At 43.2% G+C, this 12248-nt stretch overlaps 1 non-coding gene across 1 annotated transcript; it reads left to right on the forward strand.

Annotated features, from left to right (window-relative positions):
- The first annotated feature begins 5418 nt into the window (after positions 1-5418).
- On the forward strand, positions 5419-5556 carry LOC119934429. The gene has a single exon (XR_005452933.1). It is a non-coding gene; the product is annotated as a small nucleolar RNA SNORA7 (small nucleolar RNA).
- Positions 5557-12248: the final 6692 nt, after the last annotated feature.

A 12248-nucleotide genomic window follows, 5' to 3' on the forward strand; every position in this document is an offset into this window, starting at 1 on the left:
CATTCCAATGCTGTCTCAAGAACAGTGCTTTGCACATAGTAAGGGCTTAATGAATGCCATTGTAAAAAAAAAAGTTGAGTTTGAGGGCTTCTTCTCATAACATGTGTGGCACATAACTAGTTATTCCTCACCTTGCATTGGTGAAGGATTTTTTCCTCTCTCAAAATATATTGCACTGAATTTCTCATTTTGAACACTTTTTTCAATTTATCATAATCCATATACCCCAGCCTGGTGTCCTTTCCAAACTTACTGAGTATTTTGGGGTCCTTTTTGCATTCTATTATCAGTGATGAAAATGTTCCACAGCAGTGGTCTCATAATAGATTCCCACTAGCCTTACTTGTCACATCTCCTGGTTACCATGGGACCATTCAAAGTAGGAGCAGACAAAGTCTAAAGAATGACTCATATCTAGGCTTCTTTTGCTAAACTATTATAGTAGAGGGTGACTAAAATAGTACAGTGAGTAACCGAGATTTTCAGCTCTCATTTTCAGGAATATTTTTGTCAAAGAGAAACTTCTTATCACCAGCTTCAAAGCACTTAATCAACAATCCTCCTCCTACTGTACCTCACTGACATCCTACTACAACCTGGCCTGCAAGCTTCACTCCTGTAGTGCTAACCTCCTAACTGTGTCTCCATCTCATCTGTCTTGTTGCTAACCCTGACCCATTCCTCAACCTGGCCTGAAACTACTTCATTCATTCATTCATTCAATCACATTTAATGAGCACTTACTGTGTGCAGAGCACTGTACTAAGCACTTGAGAAGTACAAATCAGCAACATATAGAGATGGTCCCTACCCAACAATGGGCTTACAGTCTAGAAATTCCTGCCCTCATAACTGATTCACAAGTGACCGCTCTCCCCACCTTCAAATCCCTCCTTAAACTACATCTACAAAACTCCTTCCCTAATTAAGCCCTCGTTTCCCCTATTCACTTTCCATTGTGAGCTGCCTATCCACTTGAATCTGTACCCTCTAAGGACTTGATATTCACTCTCCTAGCCCCGCAGTACTTATGTCCATATACCTAAACTCTTGCATTTTCCCTATTTTTAATTTACTTTAATGTCCGATTCTCCGGCTAGACCGTGAATTCCTTGTGACAGGGATTGGATTGTACTTTCCCAATCCCTTAGCATGCTGCTCTGTGCAATAAAATCTCAATCAATTCCACTCATTGATTTATAGATATTAAGTTGCATTTGAAACAGAGTGGAATGGACCCTAAGAATTTACATTTTAATCCCATATGTTCAATGGAAAAATGAAAATATATATGCAAAGCTATCTTGTTTCAGGGTTTTTTTCCTATTAAAAAGAAAGAATTCTAGGGAAATGATCTACCCATTAATAGAAATAGAAGTACACACATTTCCCACAAGGCATATTCATTCAACAGCAAAGCAAAATTTTTGGGCAATGACATCTGAGGAAAATATGCTTAGGTCTGGATATTTTTAATGGCTTCAGTTTTCAGAAAGTTGAAAGTTGTTACCACCTAATGGCTCTTACATTGGACCAAGTGGAATGAATAGTAACGTCTCAGTTCAGTTACTAGGATCTAGAAGTACACAATATAGTGACCATTAAAATAATTGACATACTTCTTGGGAGTTTTAGCAGAGAGAGTTTAAGTACACTATTGGAACTAGAAATAACTGTTACTGAGAGAAGAAATGCTTTTAGATCATTGTGGAGTCACATTGGCAGAATGCTGGATGCCTCTGTGTGTATGCGTGTGTGTGTGTGTGTGTGTGTGTGTGTGTAAAATAGTAAAACACAAGGCAGTCTAAAACCTAAAAAAAAAAAAAAACAAAAAAAAAAACCCTAAAATCATCATAGGATAAAATAATGTTCGTGTTCATGAGAAGTGGCAGACAGAACAGTGGGCAAACTCCAGATTATAGCTGTCTAAATGAATGGTATTTTGAATGACAAAATTGCAGATAAAATTTCTACTCTTTCTTTACCTTATAATTTGTGATGATAAAATGAGATAATTTGTGTTAGAGGGTTAGGAAAAAACAAAAACACTAGGCAAACAGAAGTATTATTTATAGTACACAATGTGGCAAATCATTGAAGATAATCATTTCAAAAATCATAACATTTCACCTGAGAATTTCTTATGTCATGTAATATCCTGCAGCATAGTTATTATCATTATTAATCATATCTACTGAGCACTTACTGCGTGCAAAGCACTATACTAAGCACTTTAGATCTACTTAGAATGAAAGTCAGAGGATAATTTGTTCACATGGAATCTGACTGAAAAAGAAATGAGACTAGATAATGCACTTGGAATAAAGCCACTATCAATTGAAATTAATAATTTATAACTGTAGCAAACTCAAAATAATTACTTGAACTTCACATGCTATAATCAGTGTTCATTATAGAATAAAACAAGATATCTTTCAGTTTCAGAAAGATAATATTTACACATTAAAGTAAAATAACTATTTTGATTGGGAAAGTTACTGTAGTGCAGATTCATTTTATTGAGTACATATCATTTAGCTAAAATCTGAATTGAATATTTCTAAGATAACATGCCAAATACCTGATATTTTAAAATATTAGTCCATTTTATTTAGGTAGAATATAAGATATACCAAAGAGATTTTTTTCCTTTATAAAGAGAGGATCAATCGAATTTATTGAGCACTTACTGTGTGCAGAGCACTGTACTAAGTGCTTAGAACTATTAATATAGATAGTTTCAACAGCACACTTGAAACCACACATAACATCAAAAGAAAGGACAAGATTACCAACAACAAGGTACAATGCATGAAAATGGAAAAAAAAAAAAAAAACCAGGAATTTTCCACATGGGGACCCAGAAGTAGGCACACAAAAGCTAGGTAGGCAAAATTAAATAAAATTCAATCACAGCAGGGAAAGCAGTGAGACTTAATAGAAAGAACACAGGCTTGGGAGTCAGAGGTCATGGGTTCTAATTCTGGCCCTGCCACCTATCATCTGTGTGAGTTTGGGTAAGTCACTTGACTTCTCTGTGCCTCAGTTTCCTCATCTGTAAAATGGGAATTACATCGGTGAGCCCCACGTGGGACAATTTGATTACACTGTATCTATCCCGGAGTTTAGGACAGTGCTTGGCACATAGTAAGCACTTAACAAATACCATCAACATTATTATTATAACAGTTAATTACTGTGTAAAGATAGTAGTTGATCACTCAGGGCTTCTCTGCTCCTTTTGGTACCAAATTACAAGAAATTTCCTATCATTCCATCGCCACTTGTGGGAGCATGGGGCCACCTCCTGTGAAGCTGGATGGGGAGACTATTTGTTTCTTTCCTGGTCCACCATAATAATAATAATAATAATAATAATAATAATAATATTAATAATAATGACATTTATTAAGTGCTTACTATGTGCAAAGCACTGTTCTAAGTTCTGGAGAGGTTCCAAGGTGATCAGATTGTCCCATGGGGAATCACAGTCTTAATCCCCAATTTTCAGATGAGGTAACTGAGGCCGAGAGAAGTTAAATTACTTACCGAAAGTCACACAGCTGACAGTTGGCGGAGCCAGGATTTGAGCCCATGACCTCAGACTCCAAAGCCCGTGCTCTTTCCACTGAGCCACACTGCTTCTATAGAGTTTCAGTGACATGGATTATTTTCACTGGATAATAATAATAATAATAATAATAATAATAATAATAATAATAATAACAACTGTGGTATTTTTAAGTGCTTACTATGGGTCAAGCACTGTATTTATTGCTGGAGAAGATAAAAGCAAATAGGGTTGGACACAGTCCCTGTACCACAGTGGGACCCACAGTCTCAATCCCCATTTTACAGGTGAGGTCACTGAGACCTAGAGAAGTGAAGTGACTTGCCCAAGGTCACATAGCAGACTAGTGGCAGAGGCATGATTAGAAGCCAGGACCTTCTGACTCCCAAGTCTGTGCTCTATCCACTATGCCATGCTGTTCCCCTGACCCGTTAGCATGTCACTTGTTTGATGGGAAATACCTTTGACACAACATAACGCCTACCTAAGCCATGGTGGCCACACCAGCAGACACACAGCCCGAGTAGAGATTCTGGCTCCCCTGAGGTCTGGGAGATGGGTGAATGAAGAAGACATACTTACTTCCTGGATGTCACAATCCATCCTCCTCTCAGAGCCCAGACCCAAAATGACAGCAATTCCAGCTTTGAAACCCTTCTACTCATCCTCTCAAAGCCTAGGTGTTCAGATGTCAGACAAGGTAATAATAATAATGGCATTTATTCAGCACTTACTACGTGCAAAGCACTGTTCTAAGCACCAGGGAGGTTACAAGGTGATCAGGTTGTCCTATGGGGGGCTCACAGTCTTAATCCCCGTTTGACAGATGAGGGAATTGAGGCACAGAGAAGTTAAATGACTTGCCCAGAGTCACACAGCTGACAAGTGGCGGAGCCGGGATTTGAACCCATGACCTCTGACTCCAAAGCCTGTGCTATTTCCACTGAGCCATGCTGCTCCCCCTTCTATATTGTGAGCCCGCTGTGGGGTAGGGATCATCTCTATATGTTGCCAACTGGTACTTCCCAAGCGCTTAGTACAGTGCTCTGCACACAGTAAGCACTCAATAAATACGATTGAATGAATGAATGAATGAATGAGAGAGGTACCCTCTCTCTTTTGCTTCCCAGCACTCAGTCTCGAGGTGACACTGGCTTGGAGTTTGGTTGTTCTTGCTATGAGGGGTAGTGTGGCCTGGTGGAAAGGGTATGGGCCTCGGAGTCAGAAGATCTTGGTTCTAATGCTGTCTCGGCAACATACCTGCTGTGTGACTTACTATCTCTATGTAGACAATTCCCAAATCTACATCTCCAACCCTGGTCTAGAATTTCTAGTGGCTGCCCAACCGCCTCCACATCAAACAGAAACTCCTTAATATTGGCTTTAAAGCACTCAATCGCCTTGCTCTCTCTTAACTAAACTCACTGACCGTGAGTGCTATATGAGAAGTCGATTGTGTCTAATCTAAGTTGCTTTTTTTCCACCCCAGAGCTTAGTAAAGTGTTTGGCACATAGTAAGTGCTAATCAAATACCACAAAAAAACCAAAAAAACCAAAAACACCCAGCCTGCTCACGTCATTCCTCTATTACCAACATACTCATTGCACTTCAATCTCATCTATCTCGCTGCCCACCTCTTGCCCACATCTGTCCTCTGGCCTGGGTCATCCGTCCTCTTCATATCTGACAGGATATCATTAAGCCCTCATTTCCTCTTCTCCTACTCCCTTCTGAATTGCCTTTGCACTTGGATTTACACCCTTTATTCAGCCCTCCCTCAGCCCCTAAGACTCATGTACATACCTGTAATTTATTTATTTATTTTACTATCTCTATACCCCTCTCACCCCTCTCAGGGTCTCACCTGGAGAGGTTCCAGTACTCTACCAGTCTCAGCTATGGGAGGGAGAGTCAAGCAGAATCCTACCCATTCCATTCCTAGCTAGGGCAGTGGCTAGTGAGTGGAAAGCAAACTGCTACAAGTCAAAACTCAACAGTGCTTTGCACATAGTAAGTGCTTAATAAATGCCATCATTATTATTATTAAAACTCACCCATGCTGGGCAGCAGCGGCTTGGGAAAAAGTCGAGGCTGGAGACTCAAGTTCACTGTGTGGAAGGTGGCAATGGTAAACTACTTTGTATTTTTACCAAGAAAACTGTATTGCAGTTGTAAAGAACGATTGCAGACGGAGAACGGGTGTTCTGGGAGAGATGTGTCCACGGTGTCTCTATTGGTCGGAAACGACTAGACAATACCCCTCTAGAATGTAAACTGGTCATTTGGGCAGGGAACGTGTCCACCAACTCAGTTATACTGTACTCCCAAGCGTTTAGTCCACCGTAAGCAATCAATAAATAGAATTGCTTGATTGACCTTGGGCAACTTACTTAACCGCTTTGTGCTTCAGGCATTTTATCTGTAAAATAGGGATTCAATGCTGTCTCCCGAGACTCACGTGACTTCACTTTGGGTGAACTGCTATTTCAGGGTGAGTCAGGGAAATGCGGAATAAGCTGGATGTATGGAAGAGTCAGAAAATGTTAGCGTGTCTGCCCACGTCACACTCTTGGTCCACTGTCTGTGACCCTGCTGGCTCACACATTTGAATAATACGCATAATCCATGGAGGGGGAGCGCAGAACCAAGACCTGCTGCAGCCTGGTCATGATGGGATGGGATTGGAGAACAGCAACTGATTGGCAGCCACCATTGTTTACTACTTAGAACAGTGCTTTGCACATAGTAAGCGCTTAACAAATGCCATCATTATTATTATTAATATCATGTATAAAACTTTCACTCATGGCGAGAATCATCATTGTTCCAGACTGTCAGATGGTACACAGACCACCCGGAGAGATTCCCGAAATGCCGGGGACACCTGGTGGGGCTCCCAGGACAGTATTCAGCACCGGTCCCATCTCAGATCAGTTCTGGTAGCATTCTCATCTCCAGGAGACGTGAGTTGATTTGGAGAGAGCAGTGTTTTGACTATGATAAAGGGTGAGTGGATCTCACTGTGCTTGTTTATGAGTGTCATTTATTCTATATTTTCTAGGTATAATAAATTGCGATTGTTTAAACAAGTGATTGGTCTGAAGTTTGTGCTCCTCTTCTCGGCCACGTCCCGAACCAACCTACCGTCAGTGCATGGACCTCAGCGGGTGACAAATATCTGTTCTTCCTGCTTAGACTGTGAGCCCTGTTTTGGATAGGGACTGAGTCTGATCTGCTTATCTGGTATCTTCCCCAGAGCTGAAAAGAGTGCTTGTCAAATACAATGTAATATTATTATAATAATGATGGTATTTGTTAAACACTATGTGCAAAGCACTGTTCTAAGCGCTGGGGTAGATACAAGGTTTTCAATTTGTCCCACGTGGGGCTCACAGTCTTAGTCCCCATTTTACAAATGAGGTAAATGAGGCACAGAGAAGTTAAGTGACATGCCCAAAGTCACACACCTGACAAGTGGCAGAACTGGGATTCAAACCCATGACCTCTGACTCCAAAGCCCATGCTATGGGATGGATAGCCCCAGCCCACACCTCTCCCTCTATTCCACTAGCACTTGACACAGGGGTTCATTCCCACTAAGACAGGGCTGAGATCTAGCCCAATCTCTAATCCTGGACCCTGGCCTCATGGTAGGAGCGAGTTCAAACTGGTGGATTCCTGTGGTTCCCCCAGAAAATGACAGACTCTCCTGACAGTGACCCACTGCCAGCTTAGCAACCAGTGACAAAGCAACCATAACTATCATGCCAACGAGACAATCTGGGGAAGATGGAAGGGAGCCAATTGTGGTAGGGTGGAAACACGCACATTGGCAGATAAAAACCGAGATCTGAAGGTAACGTTCGCTGGTTGTGGACCTGTGGGCATATTTTGAGACCTTCCAGGAAAGGATGGAAATGAAAATTCTTGAATTGGAATGGAGCTAATGCTAAAGTGTTTTCGACGATACATTTCCCTGGGAATGCCACAATCATTGTCATCATCAAAAACCAGGGTCTTCTTTCTGAGTAAGGCATAGTATTTTATAACTCCTTATGAAACTTCATTTGTTCATCACTCTAAAGTTCATGAGTGGTAGTGTCATTTTTTTGTCATTTTAAAAATGAAAGCGTAAATGATGGAAACGTCCTTACTGAGCAATCTGTTTACCATAAAAAAAAAGAAAAAAGTTGTAACAATTTAGAATGGTGTCGGTAAAAAACTGATTTTGTTTGAGGGAAATTTAAATGACCGCTAGCAGATTAATGGCCAGTTTCAGCAGGGGTAGAAAATCAAAGGATCAAGTCTCTTCCATTGATCATACTTCACCTGGAAAACATGAGAAATTTGACATTATTCTTGTCCACATTTCTCAACATGAAATAATGGCTGTCATGGGCCTAAGTGAATTGCTGAGTAGAGGTAACTACTTAAGATACAGCTGCGAAAAAGTAGATAGTTCTAGTCAAAGACTCTGATGATTAATTCTCCATGGTCTACCCATGAAGTCAGTATTTGGGTCACAACAAAATTGATTTCAAACTGGTTTCAAGGATCTAAACTATTGAAAGGAATACAAAATACTAGATATTCAATTTAACATGAATATGTCGAGTTATAATTACTTCATACAAATTGTTGATGGATGCATTGGAGCATAAATAGTCAAGAATGTGCTATTAAAGACACTAGATTTTTCTCAATTCACAATCAATCAATCAATCAATCAATCGTATTTATTGAGCGCTTACTATGTGCAGAGCACTGTACTAAGCGCTTGGGAAGTACAAATTGGCATCACATAGAGACAGTCCCTACCCAACAGTGGGCTCACAGTCTAAAAGGGGGAGACAGAGAACAGAACCAAACATACCAACAAAATAAAATAAGTAGGATAGAAATGTACAAGTAAAATGCATAAATAAATAAATAGAGTAATAAATATGTACAACCATATATACATATATACAGGTGCTGTGGGGAAGGGAAGGAGGTAAGACGGGGGGATGGAGAGGGGGACGAGGGGGAGAGGAAAGAAGGGGCTCAGTCTGGGAAGGCCTCCTGGAGGAGGTGAGCTCTCAGCAGGGCCTTGAAGGGAGGAAGAGAGCTAGCTTGGTGGATGGGCAGAGGGAGGACATTCCAGGCCCGGGGGATGACGTGGACCGGGGGTCGATGGCGGGACAGGCGAGAGCGAGGTACGGTGAGGAGATCAGTGGTGGAGGAGCGGAGGGTGCGGGCTGGGCAGTAGAAGGAGAGAAGGGAGGTGAGGTAGGAGGGGGCGAGGGGATGGACAGCCTTGAAGCCCAGGGTGAGGAGTTTCTGTCTGATGCGCAGATTGATCGGTAGCCATTGGAGGTTTTTGAGGAGGGGAGTAATATGTCCAGAGCGTTTCTGGACAAAGATAATCCGGGCAGCAGCATGAAGTATGGATTGAAGTGGAGAGAGACACGAGGATGGGAGATCAGAGAGAAGGCTAGTGCAGTAGTCCAGACGGGATAGGATGAGAGCTTGAATTAGCAGGGTAGTGGTTTGGATGGAGAGGAAAGGGCGGATCTTGGCAATGTTGCGGAGCTGAGACCGGCAGGTTTTGGTGACGGCTTGGATGTGAGGGGTGAATGAGAGAGCGGAGTCGAGGATGACACCAAGGTTGCGGGCTTGTGAGACGGGAAGGATGGTAGTGCCGTCAACAGAGATGGGAAAGTCAGGGAGAGGACAAGGTTTGGGAGGGAAGACAAGGAGCTCAGTCTTCGACATGTTGAGCTTTAGGTGGCGGGCGGACATCCAGATGGAGATGTCCTGAAGGCAGGAGGAGATGCGAGCCTGGAGGGAGGGGGAGAGGGCAGGGGCAGAGATGTAGATCTGGGTGTCATCAGCGTAGAGATGATAGTTGAAGCCGTGGGAGCAAATGAGGTCACCAAGGGAGTGAGTGTAGATTGAGAACAGAAGGGGACCAAGCACTGAACCTTGGGGAACCCCCACAGTAAGAGGATGGGAGGGGGAGGAGGAGCCTGCAAAAGAGACTGAGAAAGAACGACCGGAGAGATAAGAGGAGAACCAGAAGAGGACGGAGTCTGTGAAGCCAAGGTCAGATAACGTGTTGAGGAGAAGGGGGTGGTCCACAGTGTCAAAGGCAGCTGAGAGGTCGAGGAGGATTAGGACAGAATATGAGCCGTTGGATTTGGCAAGCAGGAGGTCATTGGTGACCTTTGAGAGGGCAGTTTCCGTGGAATGAAGGGGATGGAAGCCAGACTGGAGGGGGTCGAGGAGAGAGATGTTGTTGAGGAATTCTAGGCAGCGCGTGTAGACAACTCGTTCAAGGAGTTTGGAAAGGAATGGTAGGAGGGATATGGGACGATAACTAGAAGGTGAGGTGGGGTCAAGAGAGGGGTTTTTTTAGGATGGGAGAGACATGGGCATGTTTGAAGGCAGAGGGGAAGGAACCAGTGGAGAGTGAGCGGTTGAAGATGGAAGTTAAGGAGGGGAGAAGGGATGGAGCGAGAGATTTCATGAGATGAGAGGGAATGGGGTCAGAAGCACAGGTGGCCGGAGACCAAGTGATAATACATATTGTTTCATTCCTCAAATTTTTATGGTTATTGATTCATCTAATAATTTGTCATTGACCTATAAGTAAAGAATGCCAGGCTTGCAGCCCCCTGGCTCTTCCCCCACCCCCAACCCCTAATCTACTTCCTACACTAACTCTCTCAACAAAGAAGACCCCCAGCCTTCTGCTTATTGCACCCTGCCAAGCTGGAGGGACCCCTATATTAGCAATCAGAGAAGAAAGAGAAACTGGAGAAGAAAGAAAACTGCAGTGTCATCACAAAATGCCAAATACTGAGCAAACTATTTGTTACTGATAGATTAGGACATACCTGGAAGAAGCTCAGCGTTGCGGTCAATAAGAATATTATAAGGGAGGGTGGGTGATGAAACCCGTGCTGTTTCTCACTGTCCTCCGAAGGGAAGGCAGAGACAGCTCAGGCCCAAAGGACCTCTTAGGCCAGGGATGCCCTTGTCCGTCCAACTCATTAAGGACCTGAACACCGGATGAGATCGATAACCTCATAGAAGGAAAACTTTATGGCTGGGTTGGGCGGGGTACAGTGGCTTTATTGTTATAGCTGAATCTCTGATTTCTTGTTGATGGCATTCTGTACATTAAAGTATCTAGTTTCTGACTAAATAGTACTGATCATTCCCTCGGTGGCCCCAAGACATGAACCTTCTAATATATTCTCCGGTAATGAGTTGGCCACTCGGGACTCAATAAGTTAATCAGACTGAACACAGGCCTTGTCCCACATGGGGCTCACATTCTTAATACCCATTTTTATGGATGAGGTATCTGAGGCCCAGAGAATAGAAGTGACTTGACCAAGGTCACAAAACAGACATATGGTGGAGCTGGGATGCAGGTGCTTCGGACTTCCGGGCCTGTGCCCTCTCCACTTAGCTACGCTGCTTCTCCCGCACTTACTCTTCACTGTTTCGGCAAAACAAAAAAGTAGCACCAAAATGCCATTGTGATTTGTAATACATTCAGTGTCGAACAAATAATATGTCCTATCAATTTGAAAAATATATCATGAGTTTCACCCTCTAAATTGTGTATGTGTATCAGAAATAGTCTATCACAAAAATTTTATCCGAAAATTGTCTAAAAGAAAAACTTCAAGCAAAATTTTGACTGAATCGATGCAATGTGTGGTGAATCCACAACGAACTGTTTTATTCGTTCATTCACTCAATCACATTTACTGAGCGCTTATGGGTGCAGAGCACTGTACTAAGCACTTGGGAAGTACAAGTTGGCAACATATGGAGACAGTCCCTACCCAACAACAGGCTCACAGTCTTCTAGACTGTGACTGATTATGATCCCACAAACAACTAGAAGGAAGAGGCTGGCGAAGGCACCGATGGGGTCTACCTGAGACAGGTGATTGCTGGCCTGTGGAGGTGAAGCATGGAGGGAGGCAGGGCTTTCTCTCCTTGCTCTACCAGTAATGGGCCTGGACCAATCAATGACTGCCACATAGAGCCATGATACCTAAGGCAGATAAAAGGTGGCCACTTTGAATCGTGAGGAAGCACACAGGTGGTGCAGAGGGAACCACCTGGAGCAGAAGCAGCACAAAAAAGCAAGCACTGAAGAAGGGGGCAGCAGAAGCAGGCAGTGAGGAGTACTCGAAAGCTACAGAGCACAACAGCACTTGGAAGCAGAACGAAAAAGCATTGGCAGAACGGGCTCCCTTGACCAGCAGACTGGTGTTGGACTGTGGGGAACAGCAGGGCCAAGTGAACAAGGAACCGAGAGGAGAGCTGTGGCCAAAAGGCTGGTCTCTGTTATCACAGCCTTGTACAGACAGGAGTTACTTATCGGCCCTACGACCTCACATAGATGAGTGTTACTAGTTACTGGCTTTGAAGGTTACAGAATTGCTGTGTTAATTATAAACACAGGAACATGGAAAAATACAGAATGTGACTGAAAGATATAAAAGTCTTGCTGCTTAACCCAATAAACGATTTCGTGCTTACCCTAGCCGGAGTCCGTGCCTTCACACACCACAAATGGTGCCTGAATCGGGACTTGAAATCGGAACTTACCATCCGGTGGTGTACCCGCGGCTGGACGGAGGATATGAATTCATAAAAGATTCGGCCGAC

This window comes from Tachyglossus aculeatus, chromosome 1 (assembly GCF_015852505.1).
Source record: "Tachyglossus aculeatus isolate mTacAcu1 chromosome 1, mTacAcu1.pri, whole genome shotgun sequence".
Lineage (NCBI taxonomy): Eukaryota > Metazoa > Chordata > Mammalia > Monotremata > Tachyglossidae > Tachyglossus > Tachyglossus aculeatus.